We start from the raw sequence: 27947 nt of genomic DNA, 5'->3' as shown, positions 1-27947 counted from the left end.
GCGTAAACCGCAATTTGTTGATACAAATATAGTGAATTATGGACAACATATGACAGAATGACAACAATAGTAGTTATTGTTATTGAAGTTTGTAAATCAGTATCTTATCTTTTAAGAAAAATAATCTGACACAGAATTTAACTAACTTTTGCAAAACAGAATTCAGTGTAGAATCAATATTCATATTGTATGAAAACTTAAGTTCTCATTTTGTCAGTGTGACAATATAGATTTATTATTTCTTTGTAAATGTGTTTTTATCTGTCTTCAATGTATGGGAGAATTTTATTTATGTCATTGACTTTTCCTTCCATCGGTGGCAGTTTTTCTTTGGGGAACGGCACTAATCGGGAAGCTGAATCCTAATGTAAGGATATTTATAAGAGATGAATGTGTTTTCAATTTACCCTTTGATTAAAGGTCTTGTAAGAACTATTCCTGATTTTTGATTATCTTGAACAAAATGCTAGAAGTTACTAATATAGTGTACTCTCTTAGATTGGTCCTCATAATTTAACTTCTACTGATAAAGGTCCTTTCCAGCCACAACTTGAAATTATCAGCTCAGTGAGTCGATGTACTGTCCAAATTTTATCGTGATTTTGCAGGAATATTTTGATAACATAAAAATCTCAGTCACAGTCCAGGAATCTGTAACATCTAACTGGGAAGAAATGCTGTTTTATTTCATTTGTTTGTATATGTTAGATTTAACAAAAATTTTGGGGTAGTGTATTTTCTTTCACCCACAACAGTTGTTAGAAAATAAATGAATTTCGTCATACTGAGCTGGAAAGAATTCAGATAATCGAAAAGGAAAGAGCATGCCTCATAATGGCCCTTTCTGCCGGCCTTCATGAAAGAGACGTATTACTCCTTTAATTGTTTCTATATTGTGTCCATAAAAAATATTATCTGGGACAAGGAATTTAGGTATTGCTATGAGTTTCTATTAACCATTGTGATGGCACTTGCTAGATGTTTGCCAAGAGTTATAAGTAAGATACAATGCAGAGCTACCCACAACACAACATAGCAGCTCCGCATCCGCGCTCGCAAAGATACTCTGCAACCAAGCCAGAGATATCCAGAACGAAATTTTCACTCTGCAGCGGAGTGTGCGCTGATTTTGAAACTTTCTGGCAGATTAAAACTGTGTGCTGGAGCGAGACTCGAACACAGGACCTTTGACTTTCCCGGGCAAGTGCTATACCAATTGAGCTAACTAATCACGACTCACGACCCGTCCTCACAATTTTATTTCCTCCAGTACCTCGTCTCCTACCTTCCAAACTTCAAACAAGTTCTTCTGCGAAATTTACAGCACAAGCACTACTGGAAGAAAGTGCGGAACGTAAGTGACGAGGTACTGGCGAAAGTAAAATTGTGAGGACGGGTCGTGAGTCGTGATTGGGTAACTCAGTTGGTAGCGCACTTGCCAGCGAAAGGCAAAGGTCCCGATTTCGAGTCTCAGTGCGGCACACAGTTTTAATCTGCCAGGAAGTTTCAAGCCAGCGTAACGACAATACGATTACAGTATGTGTTAGTGTTTACTTAATGCAGTTATTTCATAGTATTTCATTTGCGCAATTAAATATTATTTTGTGATTTTGACTGTTTGATGTTTGAACGACACGCTGTATCTCTCACATTGAATCAATGTTTGCTAAGTGGCGCACTAGAGCCTTGGGTAAAGCGTGCATGTGCGAATATGACGTGTGGAGGCTACGTCAAATGTAGGAATAGCAGAGAGGGGAAATGTTTACCACCCGCAACCCAATTAACTCCTCCCCTCGCACGGCGCCAAGCCGCAGCCTTCAAGACTGTATTGTTCCCGTTCATACTCACTGTTTCAAAAAACCTATTTAAATTACAGTTTGGATATTGTCTTTTCGCCCTGAATACAGTAACAAATTTTTCATTATATACTTCAAAAATTCTTCCTACTTACCTTAGATTGTACCTAGTCTAACATTCATTATAGCATTCTGCTAATTGTTTTCACGTAAAAAATGGTTCAAATGGCTCTGAGCACTATGGGACTTAACATCTGAAGCCATCAGTCCCCTAGAACTTAAAACTACTTAAACCTAACTAACCTAAGGACATCACACACATCCATGCCCTAGGCAGGATTCGAACCTGCGAACGTAGCGGTCACGCGGTTCCAGACTGAAGCGCCTAGAACAACACGGCCACACCGGCCGGCCTTTTCACGTAAAAGACTTGTGTATACACCATATGGATACTCACTTTGTCTGCTAACTGGTTATTCACCCGAGGCTTTGTTTTCATTAAATCAACTGAAATTGCATATCGCCCGAGTAAAGATAACATATACCGTTGCCTAAACAAAAAAAAAAAAATGTTCAAATGGCTCTGAACACTATGCGACTTAACATCTGTGATCATCAGTCGCCAAAACTTAGAACTATTTAAACCTAACTAACCTATGGACATCACACACATCCATACCCGAGGCAGGATTCGAACCTGCGACCGTAGCAGGCGCGCGGTTCCGGACTGAGCGCATAGAACCTCAAGACCACCGCTGCCGGCTGCCTAGATCAATTTTCACTTAATAATGCCTGAAAAAATCCATTTTTAAGAGACAGTCAGCTAATACTTTTTATGCCAAGTAATTGTGGTTGCAAAGAAAGTTATAAGAATATAGATTTGTAACTTGATGCCTTTTGACTTATTTCCAGCAGCTGTTAAGATATGGTAATTCTGCGTAGGTAAAGTACGTGGGTTCAGCTTCCCTTTTATTTCATCGAATATGATGTACGAAACAAGATTCGTAGCGTTCCTTCGTCCAGCACCACAGGTACACCTATTGTTCCTATGTGGACACTAGTGGTCGTCTGCACTTAATGGTTTTTTTCCTTTTGTATCGTTTGTCTTACCTTTATATAGGTCACCTTGCTTATCGATTCTTTGTCATACATTAAGAAATAATTGTTTACTGGCTTCATGCTACCACTCTCGTTTTCCGTCGGTAGTGTGGGCCGATCGCCGCATACCGACTGGAGAGGCACGGTGATGCCGTCCCCTTCACTCACATCTACAATATTTACAACGCAATCGGTATTTTTGGCGTATTCTGTTCTGCACATTATTGGAGGCGGCGTTTCGCTGATCTTGGTTTATGACGCACCCATAGCCGTTGTTTTCAGAATTGTTATTTATGAGTGCGGATTCATTCCTGTTACTATACCCTTGTTGTCTATTATCCTCGGGACCGCGCTAATTATATCCATTATTTCTGTGTTGGAAACCGTTAGCTTGACTATTTCCGAAACCTCCATTATCGTCATATCCGTCGGCGGCGCGAATGGGAGCCAATCGCACTGTGCGTTACCGTACACATTTCTGCTGTCATTGCAGTTTCTATTGTTGTTGTTACTATCGTTACCACAATTACTAAATTCTTGATTTCCGATGGACCCGACTGGTTCCTGCTACGCTCATATTAGTTTTGATTACTCTCGTAAACTAGGTCAATCGAATCCACGACAGTGAGAAAATATTCTAGGTCATAAGATACCACATTTACCATTTTGTCACGAATGTTATTCGGCAAACAACTCATTAAATTACACAAAGAAATCGGCATATGATATTTGATTGTCGCAGTATTTCCTCTTCTTCAAATATCTTTCGAAATACGGACATAGTCCACCTTGTCTTACGTTAAATGGTTGAAGGTCGGAATCTTCCGTTCGCGCTCTTCCCTGAATTCTCTGGTACCAGTGTTTCTTTAGGAGGGCCTATTAAGACTCTTCATACGTTCGACATGGATCTGCCTATTATGCTGCCCACATTCCCGCATCGCCGTATATGAAATCACCGACGAACTGAATCTTTTACATTTCAAGCCAACGCCAAGGTGAAACATTTCTAAAAGCTCTCACAAAGACAACTTGGTGTTCTTTTTTTTTTCAGAATAAAACAATTTTATTGAAGCAATTATGGTATAACGCAACAGAGCAGTGTTACCCTCTGAGAGGAATTTTGTTGTGTTGACCGTGTTGTACCTAACGGAGGTGGCTTGTCGGAAGTGAAAGTCAGAATTACGGAAATATTTGAACAGTAACAAACAAAATTTTGCCTATCTGTACTGTTCAAAGGGTAAAGAAAACGGTCGCCAGCCTAACTAGGCAAGAGAATGATTAACATTCTCGTTCAAGAAAATAGTTATTAGTAACTTTAATGGATAAACACCACCTATATTTTGTCACACGCGAGTGCAGTGAACTCTTGACACATACGTATGTTTTAAGATTGAAGCTAACAACTGGAGCAGCACAAACTATTTGCAAAATTATAACAGGTACCGAAACACACTATTACTTTCAGGGTTACACAAACTGGATGGTCTTTATAACATTATTATTACTATTCACTGCAGAATCTTTAATTGGATATGGGTTAAGACTCTCTCAGTTAAATACTTTACTATTTAAAATGAAAGTTAATTTGAATCCACTTACAGGTTGCTCCTCACTATCATCTGATTAAAGAAATTAAGGTTTTCCTAATTAGTGGTCTTTCCGTTACTTGTTACCAAGCATTAACCCAATAGACAAACTGTGGATCCTGTTATATTATTAATAAGCACTTATAATACACAGGAGAGACAAACACTTAGCAAACTTGAGTATATAACGTTCCACATCGTAGTTTTCCACTTTTACTACATTGAGACACACTGGAAATCACTTTAGTTCAAACGGAGAGGAACCTGAGAGGTGTTATGATAAGGAGAAAAATCAAGGTAGGTACATAAACTCAGTTATACATTACCTTATATTTGAGCACAATAACACATCCATTAAGCTCATCCTTCACTGTACATTGCTATAGTGCTCCATTACAGTGATTGCGCAATGTGGTGGCGATTGCATGTCGGTAGGTGGAATTACAGGTAGAATTGCTGGGCTTATTCATTTCTTGGTGGCGAAGATAGATGCAAATTCCAGAATAGTTCCAGCTATTTATCCATCCATCCGAGGCATTGGAAAGTAGCAGAAAAAAACCTCTCTCGGGACCAGCACAATATTCAACATTTACATGGCAGTGCACAATTTGGTAGCTCATCCACGACTGGTAGCTCGTCCACGACTGACTCTTGTTCCACCTTTTCTACATGGGCAAACCACAATTTGCGCGCACTACACAGTTCCGTTCCCGAGGGGAACCACAACAGCTTTTACATACAAACTAACTAAGAACCTTAAGTGAGGATCAACAGTTTACATAACAGAACAATCAAAATACATAAAACAGAACATTTGCACACATTGACATTTCTTCAAAAAATTATTCACACAGATTACAATTATATACAGTAAGATTTGTTTCCTCCAAATGGGACAAAGAATTTAAATGACAGATATACTACACTGCTTAGAATCATATCATGACATCAAAGTTCTTACAAGAAAAGGAGTATACAATTCTGTGTTATCTATTCAATCAAAAACATTTACAGGAGCTTAACGATGTAATATTAAATGAAACAAAAACCAAAATAAATCAGTACGGCATTAGGGTTGTGGTGTTACAAATGTTCTTGATCCTATCTTTAGTTAACGTACTTCTGTTCACATTATGTGAAGTTCTATTACTTGTCTCTGGAGAAAATTTCCTTTAGTTTTAATAATTTTGTTCCACTGATATTGACAATATTCTCTTTTTCGCGTTGTATCCTCATTATCGAGTATGTGGAACAAATACATAATAAAATCAGTATTTCAGGAGTCACTGTTAAAATTACAATACTTTTTACTTACGATCCGAAGATTGCGGGATCTGGTCACTGTTCGCTCGCGACTGTATTGTATTCTATTTTTAATACTTGCTGGATAATGAATTAGAGTTTCATAGTTTGAAATGTTTTACGGCTTTTAACTATAAAGTCATAAAAGTGGCTTTTTAAGGTTATTTTCAAAATTATTAACTTTAAAGCTGCTCTTCACTAATAGCAGTCCAAAATGTTTGATACCCATAAACGCACTAATCTATTGAGCCCCTATCTTTAATCATCACTGCTGTGTTTTAAAGCAAGGCAGTCCATAACTTTAAGTTATATAAAAAAAACTAGTATCAAAACATCTACATCCATTTGAATAAGAATACTTATACACTTTATAATAACTTTTCACTGACTCCAATAATAACAGTCAGTCCATAACACATTGATAAAAAACCTAACTTACTTCACTGCTTGCCTCAGCACTAGCAGTCTATGTTACTCATACTGCCCACTATTGGTTTGGCAGTCTTTGTATGTAAACATTTAGACACAAAAACACAATTTAGATTAACACTAAAAGACACATTTTTGAATTAATACACTGTCCTATTCTCTAGGTTTGACAGTTCGTGACCACTTATCAGCTTCTTGCCCCACAATGGCAAGTCCTTTGGCTACTGCGCACATAGCATATTTGGTTGTCCTCAACTTCAGGACCACGACATTTTTATTCTTTTGTCTTGTTTTGCTGCCCAACAAGATAATTTTGAGCAGTTTATTGTCATCATCTTTAAGTTTTTCATCATTATGTCACATCTCTTTTACCAATTGCATTAATGGTGTAAGACATAAAACCTGTAGCTTTGAAACAGCAATTAAACACTGCAAACATTAAATTTTTCTTTACACCATGACAACATTAGGTAACATACACATAATTTATTAAGAAAATTTTTAAATTACGTTTTTGGTATAATGACAGTGTTCAGGAGTTATTTGAGAGTCCCAGATTTGTGATTTTTCTCCCCACTTTCTTACTCAGTAATATTTCTTTTAAAGTCAGTATTTAGTTTAATTATTTTTCCACATAATTAGTTCATCAGATATGTCAAGATCAGAACAATAATTTTATATCCTACTGCAAGTGATTTCTGCTCGCATTTGGTGGCATTGGACACATACTTCTCACATCTATTTCACATGCATTAGTCAGACTTATCTCCTCAGTTTTAAACACACATAGTTTTTCAACACCATATTTACCCTATTTTCAAAAACATTTACATTTAGTCATATTATAGTATTCATTTACCTTGCTTTCAGTATTCTTACCTTTTCTCATCCATATTTCACTTTCAATTACTTTTCCATTACATTTTTCCTTTACAATACCCACTATACTTCTATTATTCTTGGTCATTTTCTAGTGTACCCAATTTAATTATTCATTTACTTGTCCACAAACAATACAAAGTATCTCACATTATATCAACACTTTTAAGTTTACTCTGATAGAGAAGAAGGAAAGAAGATAGTAAATGTTCTGAATGATTAAGAGGAAGGTTGGCAGCACGAAAAGAAACGGAAGTAGTGCTGGCAACGACTCGGGTCCCTGGTGCTCGTCAGGCACCTGACAATGCAAAGAGTGCTTGTCCCCTGAGGGTTCCACTTTTCATTCATCATTGGTTTCTGTGGACATACAACTTCAGGTCAACTATGTTTCTAACTCCTAGAGGCTTCCTTGACCTAGGGTACACAAGAAAATAAGCATTTGCATGTGGAGTTCCTTGCACTTCAAAGGGCCCATTGTAAATGTATTTGAATTTAGAAATTTCATTATTAATTTTACTAGATTTTTCATGGGTTTTCACTAAAACATAATCTCCAAGCTTAAATTTAGTTGTTTTGAGGTTATTATCATGCCTTTTAGATCTAGCGGCCGCTTTCTCTTTCATTCTTTTCTTAACTAACTCTTTTTTCTCATGCAGCTTAATTCCTACAATAGGTGGGAACTGCAAGATCTCTTCAATAATACTTTTACTTTTACGGTCCAACAGAATTTCTTCAGGGGTAAAACTGGTGGTTTCATGGTATAAAGTGTTCATAGACTTTTCAAAGTTACTTACAAATCTGCCCCATGCTTTATGGTTATGGTGACAGTAGGTTCTACCTAACCTTCCTAATTCACGCATATATATCTTTCGACAGGGTTGCTAGCCGGGCGGTAATCTGAAATATATTTAACTTGAACATTATGTTGCTTCATACCTTCCTTCCAGATTTTTGAGATAAACTGTGGTCCATTGTCAGACAAAACTGCTTTAGGTTTACCGATAGTGTTAAAATACTCAGTTATCTTACTAAAGACTGCTTTAGCAGTGGCTTTCCTGATTGGATATAATTTAATAAATTTGGAGAACACTTCCAACACTACAACAATGTAAGACCAATTCCCTGAGGTTTTAGGTAAAGGGCCATACAAATCCACTGACAATAATTCTAATGTGTCCTCAGGTACTGTATTCTGCATAAAACCTTGATTTATTCTATTTGTTACTTTTGCCCTCTGACATACATCACAAGATCTTATTCTCCCAGTAATTTTTTTAGCAGCACCTACATTAATCACAACCACATCAGTCAACTTTTCAATACACTTCTTGGGACCACAATGCCCTAAGGCAAGATGAAAATAATCAATCACTTCAGTCTCAAATTGCCTAGGCCAACACACCTTCCATTCTTCAGTGCTGGTATTCTTTCTCTCATATAAAATTCCATTAAATATCTTGTAAAATCTACTGATTTGTGGGTAATTAGGGTTACTAAAATTAACTTTCACTGACTTTCATATTTCATCCTCATTCTGGTGGAACCTCAGGCTTTTACAAATTTACTCAATTCTTTTCCTACCTGGAACCTCCTTGATATATCTTACATGAAATCTACCATCTTCATTACATTCTCTTGGCAAGTTGTTCATACCCTCAGGCAATCGTGATAAGGCATCAGCTACGTAATTGTCACTACCTTTAATGTACAATATCTCATAATCAAACTGTTGTAAGTAGAGGGCCCATTGACTCAACCTGCCGGTAAACAGTCGACAGTTTTCCAAAAAGGTTAATGCTTTGTGGTCTGTATGAATAATAGTTTTATGTCCCCATAAATAATTCCTAAATTTCTTTAATCCCCAAATGATTGCTAAAGCCTCTTTCTCAGAAATAGTATAGTTTTTCTCATATTTAGTTAAAGTTCTACTAGCAAAAGCAGTGGTCTTAAGTGCTGTTTCCCCAGATTCTGTGTTTTCCTGAAATATTTCAACACCAATACCATAAGCACTGCTGTCTGTAATCATATGGAATGGCTCACTTAAAACTGGATGATGTAAAATGTTTTCGCTTACTAACTCAGTTTTTAAATTTTCAAAATATTTCTGACATTCAGATGTCCAAACATATACACTATTTTTCTTCAACAAGCTATTCAAATGTGGGCTGTTGAAAGCTTGCCCTTTCGCAAATTTGCGGTAAAACGCACAAAGACCTAAAAATGCTTTCAACTGTTTCTTGTTCTTTGGAGGAGGGCACTTTTCAATAGCATTAAGCTTTTCTGGGTCTTTGCCAATCCCAGATGAGGTTATTATGTGTCCTAAAAATTTAATTTCTTGTCTCACAAATTCACACTTTTTTAACTTTTAAGTCATGCCCCCTGCTTGGAGAGCAACAAGGGTTTTGTTTAATAGATCACAATGTTCTTCCCAGTTATCAGTAGCAATCAATAGGTCATCCACATATACAGTCAACCTGGCACAAAGTTCTTTTCCTAAGACAGAATCCAAAGCCCTAATAAAAACAGAAACAGCTGTGTTTAAACCAAAAAAAAAGCTGTATGTTTCCTAGAATCTTTGTGTAATGGGATTTGCCAATATCCAGCAGTGAGGTCTAAACTAGTTAGCTATTTTACATTATGGAACTTTCGCAATAAATCGTCTAAATTTTCAGGTCTGTCTACTTCTCTCCTGACAATTTTATTCAGTGTCAGTGCATCAATGACTACTCTTACGCCTCCATCCTTCTTATTGACTATAATAAGTGGACTATTGTATTCACTATTGCTTCTCTCTATTACCCCCCCCCCCCCCCCCCATTCCAACATTTTATCAATTTCAGTTTGTACTGCTTCTTTCTTAGCTATAAGTATTGGATATGGTCTGACAAAGAATGGTTCATGCTCCAGGATATCCATACAGTATTTGAAGTTATTTACGACACCTGGTTTATCAGAGAACACTTCCTTATTATTATTCAAAATATTAAATAAATCATCTTTCTGTTCACATGAGATTTCTTGGATAATATCAACAATTTCCCTAAAACAGTCAGTTTTTTATCATCCTGCAATAAACCTCTCACATGGTATATTTCATATAGTTGGGATAAACCATCATTTTCAGATTCTATTTTTAACAAAATGGGTTCTACATTAACATCATGGACCTGATTGTCACCTTCAAATTTAATTTCTGTTGTTTTGGTTCCCCTGTTAATCTTAACAGTTCTACTACCACAATCTAAAATTACCTTTTCCTTGTCTAGCCAATCAATACCTAGAATCATTTCAGCACTTAGTTCAGGGAATACTAAAAAATCATGTTCAGATTTTTGGCTTCCTATTTCAAAGTCCATCAATACTTGTGTTTGAATGGGCTTGCTGGACCTACCAGTAGCTCCTATAATTTTTACTCCACTCACAGACATTATTACCAGTCCTGGTTTACACGAAATATGATCAAAGAAAGATTCTGATATTGCACTGATTTGTGACCCTGTGTCTAAAAGCACTTGCAGTTCAGTGTTATAAACATGTACAGGTATTATAGTTTGTTTAATAATTCTGTGCGCCTTTTCCTCCTGTTCTTCCCACAACAGATCCTGCTCAACCATAATGTCTTTCCAGGAAATATTACCTACTGATTTCTATTGTATATCAGGTGGCTTTTTGGGTTTGTTGACCTCTACATCTTTACAGATCTTCAACAGTTCACGTTCTACTATATTTATATCTGGACGTTCTTTAGGTTTCTGTAAATCTATTTCTTTCATTTCATTAATATAGTGTCATCTGGCGGCTCTTTTGGTTTTGTTTCAGTTACGCATTCCGGATATTGTTTCGAAAAGATGTCATTAACTTCTTCGTAACCTCTTGCAGTAAAGGTATAAGTATGTTTGTCTACCTCCGAAAACTCATCCGTATCTGAATCGGTCGTCTCTCCTTCGGCATCCCAGAATGAAACTAATGTGAATCAGTAAAATACCTTAGCACAAAGGAGAGCAATCAAGTGTCAGTGTCTTGTAGCAAGTGTGGGAACATGCTTACGGTATTCGAGTTACCGCAACATCAACAATCAGCCGAGTCGTGTCGGTTACGCTTACGCTCGTCCAAGTGATAATTGTGGGCAGATCATCATTACCTGTGTATCTATCACCGAGGATTCGGCCAGAGTAAGACTGTGAAATACGTGTGACGGTATGAAGTATAATAGTGACAGACATTAAAATATCAAGAGTACTGTACAATAATAAGGGAACGATAATTATGACCTCTCATCAAATTAGCAAGAATGATTACCATCAACACTTACGACTCGGTGTTTAAACAGTGACACCTTCTTATCATCTCAGAATTGTTCATATCAGACATAGCGTTGTGTTTAGTGACGATTATCTTCCCTAAGCCCTATTGCATGTTTATATACATAATTTCATGCAAGCTAGCAGCAGTGTGTATCAGAAATCATACGACTGATGCGGGAGTAGCAGGTACGTGACGTGGACAGGACGCACGGTCAAAGCGAGATCAGTTTAAAAGTCCCCCACCAGTTGTAGTCCCGGGCATGTCACAATACGTAAAATTACAGAAAATTCGAACAAGTGAAGCAGCAATTTTTCCATGTTACGAACAAAACTAGTTATACGAACAAACATTATTCTTCGTAACCCGTATCGCTAGAAAAAGAATTAGCCATAAGAATTAACATGTGTAACGAATATTATTACTGCACACTTAGTATTCCCTTCTCAGATTTGGTAGTATGAAATATTTTATCTAATGACATTTCCATTTTAGCAAGCCAGGGTGGCCGAGCGGTTCTAGGCGCTTCAGTCTGGAACCGCGCGACCGCTACGGTCGCAGGCGCAGGTTCGAATCCTGCCTCGAGCATGGTTGTGTGTGATGTCCTTAGATTAGTTAGGTTTAAGTAGTTCTAAGTTCTGGGGGACTTATGACCTCAGATGTTAAGTCCCATAGTGCTTAGAGCCATTTGAACCATTTTTTGAACATTTACATTTTGCCATGTCATTATGTAACAAACTTCAAAACCAGCTTCACACTATGACCGTTGGGTAGACGTAAGAGTTTGTACAAACAGAAAGCTATATCAGAATAAGAAGCTGCAAAGAAAATTAATCATTTACACGGAAACACCTATGCTACGCTCAATGAAGGAGCTATTTACATAAGGTTACGATTATACTAAAGTGGTAAATAAAACAAATGTTGACGAGTAAGCTATGAAGAGGAACAGGCTAATGAATGTAGTGATTGTACTACAATTAAGTGCGATTTATAATACACTGTGAAACCTCCCCTTAGAAAAATTGTGCAAGACTGTGCTTAAACTGACACACAATATTTTTAGCGCAACGCAATCTGACTTTCAATAATCCCTAGAAAAGAATGGCCCTGACTAACATTAACCTATACGTTTCGCAAATCACTTACTTCACAAAAATCTTGGTTACTCGAAGTACTGCAATACAGCGAGCGCCACTACTGCCAGCTGAATAAAAGATTCAAACTACGGAAGGCACTAACTACTGATAGGCATAGTTAGCGAATGAAAGATTTTAATAGAGAACAAACAATGTATTTACCTTAATAGTCATAATATACATAGCAGTTCATGACATCCAGTCTTACATTTTACAAAACTCCGCCATCTCTCTCCCCACGTCCACCATTGCTGGCGGCTCACCTCCAACTGCCCAACACTACAATGGCGAGTATTACAACAATGCCAACCAGCCACTGACTGCACACAGCACACCCATTGATTTTTCATACAGAACGCTATGTGGCGTTACCAATAAAAAAACCTAAACAGCCTACTTACCACTGTTACAGCTACTTACAGTAAGAATGAACTACGCTATTTATATTAAACTACAACCGATTGAACTATTATGATTGTAGAATACTTTCCATTATTCGATTGACAACTACTTGTACATTAAAGTGAATTAAAATGCCAAAAACTTTGCATAGATGGCAACTACAAGCCTCATGGTAAGTCAAAGTTCATTATGGCAAATAAGCGTTATTTACACAAATTCAGTGCAGTAGGTAAATCACTATCAAAGAGCGTATAAGGAAGTATGAAATATTGGTAAACATATACACCAAAAGCAAAAATATTAAATATAAGGAATTGTATTTTATGGTAGCGAATGTGGGAATGAACACGCTGACTGATCTACGGGCAGTTATGCACAATTAAGTGTAAAAATTTTATAAGGAATGATGCAAATTAGCACGTCTCGCTTGGCAGAAGGATTGAAGTGGAGGTGGAAGGAACCAAATAATACAACACAATACACAACTGTGATGTATTCTTAAAGCTCTAATGACCAACTGCAACCCCCATATCAATAACTGTCTGTGAATTTATGGAAAGGAGAATAAGTATGTACATTCATATTCAGCACCTTATAATAGCTAAACACGAGTGTAGCTCTTCCGCCTGAAGAGCAATAACGTGTACAGTAGATCTCACATTAACGTAGCCTGCATGTCACGCAATTACGTAAACCTTTGAGTGCTATGTCCAATGAAACAAGTACGTGGTTTTGCCAGCCACATCTGATGGTAAATTAACACTTATTCTTCACATTGCACAAAGATTAACACAAAGGTAGTGTTGTGGAAACAAGTCAACTCTATATTCAAACACGGAGTTACCATTGAACCTGAACATAAAATGCACTGAATACATACGTACATATATATTGCTATATAGCATACAAAGACGGTTTGACGGTGTCAACAGTGATTGGCTGAGTGAAAAACGTAAATTAAAAACAAAGGATTTACAGACGTTTATAGGAATATGAGAATCACTACCCTGTGAGCAGAACACGGGTTTCAACCAGTATTTCACCTTTCTTCGCAGCAAGTAGCGTAAATTGTTTGTGAAAACAAACACTAGTTCAAGAGGAAGCATAATATTTATCTTAAATAGAAGTTGTTTCATGTCTTTCCCGTTTCTTGTGTAGTGAAGAAATTTCTCTTGATTTTGTCGACGACAAAATCGGTCTTCATGTTGTTACAGGAGAAGTAAATTGTTTGAGAAATAAATTCTTCGCTTACTAAAAGATATAACAATGAGAAAAGATTCTTAAAGTTAAAAATGAAGGAGTCAGCAAAAATTAATTACGAGGATCGTCTGTTCAGAATGTAGATAGATTTCTTATAATTGTGCTTGTATGACATTTCTTTGTTTCATGCCTTTGTAAATATGTCCGTGAATATTTCGTAAACCTGTGAAAACCAAACTTACTCAAAGTTAGACATATTAGAAAGTGAAAATACGGAGATTTGCCACGTATTGGTTTAGAAATGGTGCTGTGTAACCATTCAAGTTCGCAATCGCCAAGTGATTTATCATCTGCAATGGAGAAAGTTTAACGAAGTTACAGTGCCGAGTTGGATAAGCGTAACAGTGGTACATGCGTGCAAATAGAAAGGTGAACACTCATCAAAATGTCGACGACAATTTCATGCAGGTGGTCCAGCAGCGTGTTTCGGCTGCACAATGCAGTGAACTCTATCATAGCTTACGGAACTGCTAGGCAGGTTCAGATAGTCACCGTGAGTGGACACTACAAACCGTTCGCACTCCATCATGCGTGAGTATAATGCTCTGCATGGTGCAGAAAACAATAGCAACGAGAAACTTCAAATAATAGATACAGGTCACGCCGATGACTGAAGGAGAATAGAAAGACAAAGGATGGGGAAAATGCTAATTTTTGTCGGAAACTAAAGGAGAGATACGCACTAGTAATAAATGTGACTAAAGTAAGATAAATACTTCACTCAATGTGAAAAAGGATAACATTATCCAAAACAAAATTTGTAACATTTCCTGATATATGCGCTGTAGCGGAGATGCTGTTACATTAGAGAGATCTGACTGTCGCTTTTTTTTAAGTCAACAGAAAGAGAGTAGTCCATGGTGTGTCTTAATGAAGAGAGGACGCGAATATTTTATCTCTGAACCTCTTGTAACATCTTTGTTAGTAATATTGGATTCCGGATAAATATAAATAACATCAAGTAAAATAAAGGCCCTGGCTATTTATTTGATAAACAGATCATCTCACTGCATCGAAGCATGAGTTTGTTTCATTAGGCAACACGGTCAACAATTAGGTACTTCCTTGGCGACTGCACACAAGACGACTATCGCAGCACAGAGAAGCGGTAAAGTTTCTGACTGAGAAGAAAATTCAACTAAGAACATTTACTATTAAATTTTCTAGAAAGTTTTTTTTCCTATGTGTTTGATGGTGTCAGTTCGTTAGCCGGCCTTAAAAGCATTTCATTAACTTCCGTTTACGGCTTCACAGTTAAAAGTCATAAAACATTTCCAATTCCAAAACTACAATTCATTATCCAGCCAGTAGTAAAAATAAGTACTGAGTTGGACAGAATTCAGATAGTCTAAAATTAAAGAGCGAATCTCATTATGGCCTTTTTTCCCGGCCTCCGTGACAGACAAACATGACAGTTCTATTTGTTTTTATATTGTGTGTATAAAAAGCGGTAACTGTCAGTTGCCTCAAATAAAACCGTTTCGTGCAGGAAGCTTTAGTATTGCTCTATTTTTCATATAATCACGTACAGTGTTTTCCGTTCCTCCGATTTTTCATCTGGCTATTCATGCAAAGAACAGTAAAATTCCTTACTTCTTCTAATGTGAACAGACAGCTCAGCAGCTTAGACACGCATCGCAGTACCATTAAATGTGGAGATTTAAGGTTTTATTTTAGCTCTTCACAGACACAGCAGAAGTGTACTTGTAGTTGTCAACATTGCGGTTGTCCTTTAAATATTTGAAATACAAATCATAGCTCAGTTTGACATTTGAAAACTTCTGTTTCAAGTGCCTTTGCATTTTCTTCATTAAAATTAGAGTTAAAGTGTTTATTTTTTTCGCCACTGCAGTGACTCTCCGAAATAGGAAATAGCTGGATGTGTTCTTGAACCTTTATTTTAGTGGCGGACGGCAGTGTAAAACTGGTATGATTTCCATGTTTGTCTTCAGGACTGTTACCATCAACTCTTCTAATGCATATTTTGTTCACATCAAAAATAGAAAGCAATACATTTAAAAATATCTCTTTTCTTTGAGTGCCAAGCATTATGTGGTATTTGAACGAATTCTTTCTACTTTGCTCCCCCTGACTGTTCCTTGGTCTTCTTCTCTTCACATCTTCAGTGTCCATAAGGCTCTGTAGAAATATGTCGTGTTCATTGTTTGAAGAATAGCTCTTGCAAAAATTACTGAACACATCCAGACAAATCTCTTCAAAGGCAACAGTATCAAAGCATTTCTCGTTACACTTAGAATCAGAATTAGTACAATTAGTATTTCGATATACACTGATCATCCAGAATATTATGACTACCGATCCACTATCGATATAAACCCGTCCAGGCTATAGAAGCCTCATCTGGTGAGGAGTGACTGCTACTGAGACACTCGCACAGCGCGTGTAGTACCAGTGAGCGTGCTGTCCGGGTGTTGAAGGATGAAGGTGCGCGGTCCATCTCAGTTTAACCGAGGCCAGATTGTGATGGCTAGGAAGCTTGGCATCAGCATTTCGGGAACTGCACGACTTGTCGGATTCCCGAGGAGTGCTGTGGTGGCTGACTTCAACACGTGGCGAAACTGAGGCCAAACCGCGTCCAGACGTCGCGGGTTGGGAGGCAACGCGTCACTACCGATGTCGGTCGTGGCAGGCTAGACTGGGCGGTGAACTGTGGCGGAACTAACGTCAGACCTTAATGCTTGGCAGGGAAGAAGTGTGTGTCAACACACAGTGCACCGAACATTCCTAAAAATGGGCCTCCACAGCCGCCGAGCTACGGATGTTCAGATGAGAACACGAGGACATCGGCAACCACCACTGAAGTTGACTCGTGACCATCGACACGGCATGCGGCGCAGTTTCAGAGCGTAGCATGGTCTGATGATTCCCAATACTTCCGTCATCATGGCGACTGGAGGGTGCGAATCCGTCGTATTCCAGTCGAACAGCTCCTTGGCACCTGTACTGCGGGACGGATACAAGCTGGCGGCAGCTCCATTACGCTCTGGGGAACATTCGTGTTGGGATATAGTGAATTTTTTCAACAAGATAATGCGCCATATGACAAGGCCAGTAATGTTATGCAGTGTTTCGTGAAACATAAAAGAAGACTGTATACGTGGAAGAATCCTGAGGATACTAAAAGGTATCAGATAGATTATATAACGGCAAGAGAGAGATTTAGGAAACAGGTTTTAAATTGTAGGACATTTCCAGGGGCAGATGTGGACTTTAACCACAATCTATTGGTTCTGAATTGTAGATTAAAACTGAAGAAACTGCAAAAAGGTGGGAATTTAAGGAGATAGGACCTGGATAAACTGACTAAACCAGAGGTTGTACAGAGTTTCAGGGACAGCAAAATGTCTCAAAAATGAGATCGACAGGAAGTGCATAATGGCTAAGCAGGCATGGCTACAGGACAGATGTAAGGATATAGAGGCTTATCTCACTAGGGGTAAGATAGATGCAGCCTACAGAAAAATTAAAGAGACCTTTGGAGAAAAGAGAGCCACTTGTATGAATATCAAGAGCTCAGATGGAAACCCAGTTCTAAGCAAAGAGGGGAAAGTAGAAAGGAGGAAGGAGTATACAGAGGGTCTATATAAGAGCGATGTACTTGAGGACAATGTTATGGAAATGGAAGAGGAGGTAGATGAAGATGAAATGGGAGATACGATACTGCGTGAAGAGTTTGACAGAGCACTGAAAGACCTGAGTCGAGACAAGGCCCCGGGAGTAAACAACATTCCATTAGAACTACTGACGGCCTTGGGAGAGCCAGTCCTGACAAAACTCTACCATCTGGTGAGCAAGGTGTACGAGACAGGCGAAATACCCTCAGACTTCAAGAAGAATATAATAATTCCAATCCCAAAGAAATCAAGTGTTGACAGATGAGAAAATTACCGAACTATCAGTTTAATAAGTCACTGCTGCAAAATACTAAAGCGAATTATTGACAGACGAATGGAAAAACTGGTAGAAGCCGACGTCGGAGAAGATCAGTTTGGATTCCGTAGAAATGTTGGAATACGTGAGGCAATACTGACCTTACGACTTATCTTAGAAGAAAGATTAAGGAAAGGCAAATCTACGTTTCTAGCATTTGTAGACTTAGAGAAAGCTTTTGACAACGTTGACTGGAATAGTCTCTTTCAAATTTCTGAAGGTGTCAGGGGTAAAATACAGGGATCGAAAGGCTATTTACAATTTGTACAGAAACCAGATGGCAGTTATAAGAGTCGAGGGACATGAAAGGGAAGTAGTGATAGGGAAGGGAGTGAGACAGGGTTGTAGTCTCTCCCCGATGTTATTCAATCTGTATATTGAGCAAGCAGTGAAGGAAACAAAAGAGTAGGTATTAAAATCCAGGGAGAAGAAATAATAACTTTGAGGTTCGCCGATGATATTCTAATTCTGTCAGAGACAGCAAAGGACTTGGAAGAGCAGTTGAACGAAATTCACAGTGTCTTGAAAGGAGGATATAAGATGAAGATGAACAAAAGCAAAACGAGGATAATGGAATGTAGTCGAATTAAGTCGGGTGACGCCGAGGGAATTAGATTAGGAAATGAGACACTTAAAGTAGTAAAGGAGTTTTGCTATTTGGGGAGCAAAATAACTGATGATGTTCGAAGTAGAGAGGATATAAAAGGTAGACTGGCAATGGCAAGGAAAGCGTTTCTGAAGAAGAGAAATTTGTTAACATCGAGTATAGATTTAAGTGTCAGGAAGTCGTTTCTGAAAGTATTTGTATGGAGTGTAACCATGTATGGAAGTGAAACATGGACAATAAATAGTTTGGACAGGAAGAGAATAGAAGCTTTCGAAATGTGGTGCTATAGAAGAATGTTGAAGATTAGTTGGGTAGATCACGTAACTAATGAGGAGGTATTGAATAGGATTAGGGAGAAGAGAAATTTGTTGCACAACTTGACTAGAAGAAGGGATCGGTTGGTAGGACGTGTTCTGAGGCATCAAGGGATCACAAATTTAGCATTGCAGGGTAGCGTGGAGGGTAAAAATCGTAGGGGGAGACCAAGAGATGAATACACTAAGCAGATTCAGAAGGATGTAGGTTGCAGTAGGTATTGGGAGATGAAGGAGCTTGCACAGGGTAGATTAGCTTGAAGAGCTGTATTAAACCAGTCTCAGGGCTGAAGACCACAACAACAACAACAACAACAACAACAATGACAAGGCCAGTAGTGTTATTCAGTGTTTAGAGGAACACAGTGGCGAGTTCCAATTGATGTGCTGCCCCCGCCCCCTACCGCATACCTCGCCATATCTGAAAGCGATCGAACACATCTGGAATGTAAGTGAATATTACGTCATAGTTCATCGTCTCCCTCCCGGAAATTTGCCGGAATTAGGTGACCTGTGTATGCAGTTGTGGCGCAAACTCCCTTTAGCGACCTATCAAGGCCTCATTTCTTCCGTACCGCTACACGTCGCAGCTGTTATCCGTGCCAAAGGTCCACATACCGATTATTGGGTAGGTGGTAATAATATTGTGGCTGATCAATGTAACTAGTAAAATATCTGCTTGAATAAGGTAACTGCAGATTTAAAATTATTTAATCTTGGACTTAGCAACAATCATTCCCAATGGTCTTAACAGCAGTAACTTTCCCACTATGTTTAGAGTACCATCTACTCAATAGTGCAGCTCTGCTGATACATGTCGTTCATATCCAATTGAATTTGTTCTTCGTTTCGAAAGAACCTCGTCTTTATCTCCAGAGATATCACATGTCTTGAACAAAAAATCGTAACACATCTTAAAATGAATGTCAACAAATCAGTGAACAGTATTTCACTATTATACATGACTTCCCCAAATGTTCTGGCAGGTGAACCTACTTTAAATGTAGTGAGAAATAGATCTTTTTGTTGAAAGAGCGGTAGTACAGCACATCCATCCTCATAAAACAGATTTTTAATTATGAAATAAGAACTTAACCATTTGGTATGTGATATTGAAACACGTTTTAACAGAAACAGAGTGTCTATGTTAGGAGAAGAAATATCTACAACCAAGTGGATTTTGAATATAATATGACTTCCATCCTCTAAACAAAGAGCGATTCATTTGTTCTAGTAATTAAGAGAATACTGGTTCACTGTAGGCGATTTCCAGACAGGCTCTTGATGTCATTTGGAGCTAAATTCGTCTCCACGCATGCGTCGCTCCCATTGTGTTTTGTAAAATATGACTTGGTCTCACACTGACCAACTTCTCGTTGCTCGACGTACACACAACCACTCTAAAGTATCTGATCAAAAGTGCTCTGACTCCTGTTATTGGACATTAATAGGAGGTGCGTCAGTCCTTCGCCTTCATGACTGCTTTAACTAGGGTGGCGATATTTTCAGCGAGGTATTTGAATGTCTGTGGAGGAACGGAGGTCCACTCATCTTCAACGTCCGAATCCTGAGAAGGTGGTAATGTTGGAAGCTGTGATCTGGAGTGAAGTCGAAGTTGTAACTCATCCCAAAAAAATTACCGTTGGGTTCAGCTTGGAACTTTGTGCAGGCCGTTCAATAGCAGGAAATTTTTTATGGATAAGCCACTGTCTCACACGCGCTACCTTATGAGAAGAGTCATTGTACTGCTGGCGGGAACAGTCATCTTCTCCGAACTCTTCTTTACGATGTGCTGTACACACTGCTGGGAAACGTGTTCGTATGGCGCAGCATTTATGGTTTCCTTAAGGTGACCACAGTGTAACCACGAAAAGCCGCTACAATTCTGTTGACAACCTCCTCCGTACTTCACTGTTGGCACAACACACGATGGTAGGTAATTTTCCCCAGGCATTCGCCAAACTCAAACCCTCGCATGGGTCTGCCACCGAGTACAGCCTCTTTGGTACCTCCAAATCACCCGTTTCCAGCAGACCACAGTTCAGTGGCGTCGACCTTCACAGCAAGACAAGAGCAGACCACGGTGGTCGAGCGGTTCTAGCGCTTCAGTCAGCAACCGCGTGACTGCTACGGTCGCAGGTTCGAACCCTGCCTCGGGCATGGATGTCTGTGATGTCCTTAGGTTGGTTAGGTTTAAGTAGTTCTAAGTTCTAGGGGACTGATAACCTCAGATGTTAAGTCACATAGTGCTCAGGGCCCTTTGAACCACGACAAGAGTCGCTTGGCACCACCACAGAAATGTGTGGCTTATGAATGGCTGCGTCATCAGTGTGCGCCATTCCTTTTAACGCAATTCACAGAGTCATTGTGCTAGCTGGACTTCTCGCAGCGCTTTGGAATTCCCTAGTAATCGCTTTCACTGATTTCATGACCCTCCGCAATCTTCAACGGTTCCTGTCCCTCAGTACACGGACTCTGCCTGTATTTAGGTTTTCTTTCGCGTTTCCACCTCACAGTCACATCACCAGCAGTCTACATGAGCAGCCACAGAAGGGGTGAAGTGTCCGTAATGGATTTGTTACTCAGGTGACTGCCAATGAGTGGTCCAAGTCGCTGAACTCTGCCGGGGATTCTGCTCTGCTCTTGTCTGTTCTCAACTGGCAACCCATTCTCCCCGCCTACTTTTGTACTTGCGGGTCGACATCTGGTGGTCGATTCCGTAATGCATAAGTGCTTCCAGATACTTTTGATCACGTAGTGTGTATCGCCGTTGGTACCGGAGTGCCGAGCGCGCACGCAAAAGTTTACTCTCTGTCAAATAATAAAACACCTAATTTCCACTAACATTTCCCTACCGATGTAAGCCAGTGTGATAATAATTTGCATAAAATTACATAAAATTATTAAAGATCTTCTTACGACGTATGTCAAATCAGAAAAATACGTTTAATGTCTGACAGATTAAATTTAAAATTACAGAAAACAAATAATTTTGCGCCTTCAAAATAATATGATACTAAAAAAAAATAGTGAAAACATGTCATATCAGGTTTATAATGTTACGTGTAAGTGGGCTCTAGGATGAAATCCTTAGGCTTCGCGAGCGCAAGAGGCCAACCAGCATTCTTACCTACCGTTTTTGTCAGCGAACTGAGACCAAGCCCATAGCAGGTCATATGTAAGAGCCTAACCATTGTTATAAGACCATTCTCTCATCGTTATTGATGTTGTTTTCGGCTGATAATTTGGGACGAAAATGTAGTGAGATTGAGGGGAGAATAAAGTCTATGAGCACCATCTCAAAAAGGCTGTCGATGGGTACAGACCGTGTGGTGTCACCGCCAGACACCACTTGCTAGGTGGTAGCCTTTAAATCGGTCGCGGTCCGTTAGTATACGTCGGACCCGCGTGTCGCCACTATCAGTGATTGCAGACCAAAGCGCCACCACACGGCAGGTCTAGAAAGACTTCCTAGCACTCGCCCCAGTTATACAGCCGACTTTGCTAGCGATGGATCACTGACAAAATCTCTCTCTCATTTGCCGAGGCGATAGTTAGCATAGCCTTCAGCTACTTTATTTGCTATGACTTAGCAAGGCGCCATTATCAGTTACTATTTATATTGTAAATCATGTACCGTCAAGAGCGACGTTCATCACTTAATGGATTAAAGTTAAGTATTCCACCAGCTACGTCCGTTGTTTCTAAATTCTAATTTCCTTGTCCTGTTCCAGACCTCACACCAGCCTGCGTGAGCTAAATCGAGTGCCTTTCGGCCGCCTCTAGTAACACGGTGTTGGCTCTCCGGCCAACCACAACAGACTATATGCACACTGGTGACGAAAATACTAACATTATTCGCAGGAAGTATAATAGATCTGTTTGAAGCAGTTAAAACCGCTGGTAATTACTATTAACAACAATAATTTATACGTTTTTTTTTCTAGAAGCGTCGAACTATAAACGTCACCTGGCCGCAAATTTCACATTTAGTTCAAGAAATTTTGATTTATTTCCTGTGTGATTCATATTATGATTATTTCTTCTTTGGTTTCACTCTTTTGTCCGTTCAAGGGCAGTCGGGCGCCCAGCCAGCTGTCGAAATGAGCCTTGGTTGTGTGACTGACACCCGGTCAAAAGTAACCTGACATCTCCACCAGCTAAACATTCAAAGGAAATCGTTGAATGCTCGCTTCATTCTTGCGCTGTCGGGTTCGTGGCAGCAGATATCACAGCCACTTACTTCCATTGAGTTGTGTTATAGGGAGGAATTCACGGATTGGATACGGCGTTTTCCTGTGTTATCTTCTTAATAGACGGATCCATCGCCACAATTTCGACTGTAGAGATAGTATCAGGCTTGAGGATCCTGTCCCAGTACTTCACAGCTCTCATATATCCCTCGCCAGAGACGGGAGACATACTGCAGCTACACATGTCATCAGCCCACAACTGGGGTGACCCTCATCCTGCATGTGCATTGATATTTAACTGCGTTCATACACTTTTGCTAACTCCTTTAGGTGATCTTCACTGAAGATAAGTCGATTTCACTGACCCAGGTCCCTTCCCGGTGTTCCCTTGCCAACCACGGTCCTGGGAATATTGTACTGTTGTTCGAAATGGACACCAAGACGACAAATTTATAGGTTTCAGATGGCTGTGCAGTATCCGGATTGTCACAGCCTTCTTCCCACATGCCCTCCGAAGGGCACCTTGCTGCTATTTTGCACCATCCTCGAGGTAACTATCAGAGGTAATTTAAAGGAGTATTGGTCATACCTAGTATCGTTGACCACAAGTGACTACCATAAGCTAGGCCTTCTGAACTTCCTGTCCTGTGACGGAGCTAGGGTATTTGGAAGATGTCACTAAGGCATAGTCCAAGTCCTCTGAAATTTCGTGCATTCGCAACCCCGAGAGGTGTTAGCCTAGTAAGAGCCTCCTCCTCGTATTCGTAATCTGTTTTTCACTAAACAGAAACTGAGCATAATTTGGGTTTTTGGCTTTTGATATCAAGTTTATTTACGAACAGATAACGAGTGATTCCTAGGTTCATGTGTAGTGGGTTCTTCAGCTGATTTCATCTCCTTACTTTATTTTTGATTTTGGTATCATAGCAGTTTGAGTGGCACAGCAGAGAGCTGGCTAGCATTCTACAAAATTTCTATAGGCTCATGCTTTTCCTGTTGGAGACCCAGCTGGGCTGAGTGTGTTGGACCTAGAGGCAGGAGACGTCTGGCTGGACCACTTACTGGGGCGCCACGGCACGTGCCTACACTCGCCTATGTCAAGAAACGGCAGGGGCGGGGGTGCCACTCTGCCCGTGTTTTGCAGACTCACAACAGAATGCCTATCCTTCAAGAAACAATGAACAGTTCAGAGAGACTGTGTAAGTAATGAAACTGATCCTACTAAGGTGCTCAGTTGGCCACAGGTATGCCAGAGGTATTTCTTCGCAAAAGAACACTGTCTTTAGCAATACAGCTGCAGAGTACTCCAGGGCAGATAACGACTTTTAGAGTGTCTCATGAAAGCGTGGGGTACCTAAAGTCCCATATTTGGCTTTCGACTTGCATTCTTATCGGGGAGGAACTAGACAGATGCGAGAGCATCTGGAGGAGTGTGTTTGGGTGAGCATCTGCTTCAAGCGGTAGCTAAATATTACTGTCAGTTTTTTAAACTTCTTGCTTTATCTTGCGCCTGCTTAGTGACTGATCATGGGGGCTGTGACGCTGCGCTGCTCTGAGCACAGGTAGCGGGCTGTGGACAGCGACTCAGCATCTTTCCGCAGTGACAGATCTTAGAGTCTGGTTTGGAGAGAGTAGTTGCGTGTATGCGGCGTAAGGAAGTTTGTGGTCAGCAGTAGCTTGCCTAGATCCGAGATAGAAGTCTTCCATTCGGCACTTGGCACTGCTGCTTACTTCGGCAAACAACGTCACTGACTTGCCTCCGCAAAGCAGAATGAGATTAGTGTTTAATCTCCCGTGGACGACGAGATCTTTAGAGACGAAGCACAAGCTCGAATTGGGAAAGGACAGACAAGAAAATCGACCGTGTCCTTTGACAACAGAACAGCCGAGGAGTTTGTCTGAAGCGATTTAGGGATATGACGGGAAACCCGAATCAGGATGGTCGGACGCAGATTTGGACCGTCGTCCTCCCAAATGTGGGCATACCGGGTGGCAGCCTGTCAGCATATGCTACTAGGTGCGAGTGTGCGACTATTAGCGGCATCACCTATCTGCAGCCGTAGCAACTGGCCACCTGGGGTCAGAGCAGCATGCAATGTAAAGTGTGAGTCAGCAAGTAGAGTAGATTAGTTATAATTTGAGTTAGGCAACACGGGGGTTAGATCAACAGTAATAACAGTTTGTGCAGACCAGAGAGCTAAGCCGTATAGTCGACCTATAGGACCTTTATCCTTGTGTTATTTGTGTCGAGACGTAGGTCATCTCCATAGTTAAAGTCGAGGGAATACGTGTCGCTGAGTCACGAAAGAGACAACTGTATTTGTTTCCTTAACCATGGCGACCACTATATTTCCTCCACAGGTTTCAGATAAATGGTCGGTTGTATTTCATTCGTTATTAGTGGTTTGTCACAGCTTGTGTTAGAGAGTTCAATATGCTTATCCCTTACAAACTTGTCACGACCTTGTTTTTCTCGTGGTTTTCTTTAATAAATTAATGTTCCCCGGTGATTTATTTTCCTTTACTAGATGGTGTGACCAACTTACTTATTGTACTGATGTACCACTGTGAGGCAGTGATTAAATTATTAAAGACTGAAAACTATTTTTGTAGTCAGCCAGAAAGCGATGGAGCACATACCGACCATAATTTCCAGTCTGCAAGTCCATACTATTCTTGAGCTCACTGAAAGAAACTGTTTCTTCTTGCTAGAGGCTCAGGTGGAGCAGGCACTATGTCTATAAATAAAAGTCTTGAACTGTAACTGATTAATGTATTCGGTTAAAGTTGACAAGCTCAAATATTATAATAATTTCCCTATCATGAACATCACTATTAGCACTTCAGAGGCAATCTGCGCGGTGAGTCCTAAGTAAAATGGTGTGTCACCCTGACTTCTAACTCTCAAAGTTCATTCCTCGGCACAAAAGTGGAAAATAATCAAACCACTTGCCATGTGGTTTTGTTAACATTACGGGCTACTTAGTCGAAATCTAAGTTATGCAGGACGGTCTGCAGACCTCGCGAGTTCACGTCTCCTTTTACCGAAAACACGTTTGGTAGGTGCCTAGCTCTGACGTCACCCGAGGCACAGCATAAGCCGGCGTTTGACTGACGCGGACAGATTGATAGCTCGGCACGAAGTGTCTGCCTCTCTGGCTGTATTTACATATGGGTGCAGAGGGCAGCCGAACGCAACACCTGCTGCCAGCTGCCGTACGCACAAGCAGCTGCGTCTAAATGGCCCCTATCCTGAACACGCATTAATCAACACCTCTCTTGTGTAACAGTGTACAAAAAATGGTTCAAATGGCTCTGAGCACTGTGCGACTTAACATCTGTGGTCATCAGTCGCCTAGAACCTCGTACAACTAATTAAACCTAACTAACCTAAGGACATCACACACATCCATGCCCGAGGCAGGATTCGAACCTGCGACCGTAGCAGTCGCGCGGCACCGGACTGAGCGCCTAGAACCGCGAGACCACCACGGCTGGCACAGTTTACAATCCTCATAATTTTATGTAATTAAAGTTAAGTCTGCTTTAGTTCCTGAGTAAGTTTTAGCTCGACTGCATTTAAACTTGGCCAGCTAAATTTTTTAGGACGCAACCGACAGCAAAGAATCACCTCTGAACTACCTCAAAAATGGTTCAAATGGCTCTGAGCACTATTGGACTCAACTTCTGAGGTAATTAGTCCCCTAGGACTTAGAACTAGTTAAACCTAACTAACCTAAGGACATCATAAACATCCATGCCCGAGGCAGGATTCGAACCTGCGACCGTAGCGGTCTCGCGGTTCCAGACTGCAGCGCCTAGAACCGCACGGCCACTGCGGCCGGCGTCTGTACTACCTCTTTAAGGGTCTTTGTATTGATTGTTATTTACACTAAAGTGTTGAAACTCAGTAAAGCTGTATTATTTAACGAATGTAATCACTTGCTGTAACTAGAACTTTCTATCATACGTACAAATTATACACTCCTGGAAATTGAAATAAGAACACCGTGAATTCATTGTCCCAGGAAGGGGAAACTTTATTGACACATTCCTGGGGTCAGATACATCCCATGATCACACTGACAGAACCACAGGCACATAGACACAGGCAACAGAGCATGCACAATGTCGGCACTAGTACAGTGTATATCCACCTTTCGCACCAATGCAGGCTGCTATTCTCCCATGGAGACGATCGTAGAGATGCTGGATGTAGTCCTGTGGAACGTCTTGCCATGTCATTTCCACCTGGCGCCTCAGTTGGACCAGCGTTCGTGCTGGACGTGCAGACCGCGTGAGACGACGCTTCATCCAGTCCCAAACATGCTCAATGGGGGACAGATCCGGAGATCTTGCTGGCCAGGGTAGTTGACTTACACCTTCTAGAGCACGTTGGGTGGCACGGGATACATGCGGACGTGCATTGTCCTGTTGGAACAGCAAGTTCCCTTGCCGGTCTAGGAATGGTAGAACGATGGGTTCGATGACGGTTTGGATGTACCGTGCACTATTCAGTGTCCTCTCGAAGATCACCAGAGGTGTACGGCCAGTGTAGGAGATCGCTCCCCACACCATGATGCCGGGTGTTGGCCCTGTGTGCCTCAGTCCTATGCAGTCCTGATTGTGGCGCTCACCTGCACGGCGCCAAATACGCATACGATCATCATTGGCACCAAGGCAGAAGCG

The sequence above is a fragment of the Schistocerca gregaria genome, chromosome 5, assembly GCF_023897955.1.
Source record: "Schistocerca gregaria isolate iqSchGreg1 chromosome 5, iqSchGreg1.2, whole genome shotgun sequence".
NCBI classification, from domain to species: domain Eukaryota; kingdom Metazoa; phylum Arthropoda; class Insecta; order Orthoptera; family Acrididae; genus Schistocerca; species Schistocerca gregaria.
This window is presented reverse-complemented; position numbering follows the sequence as displayed.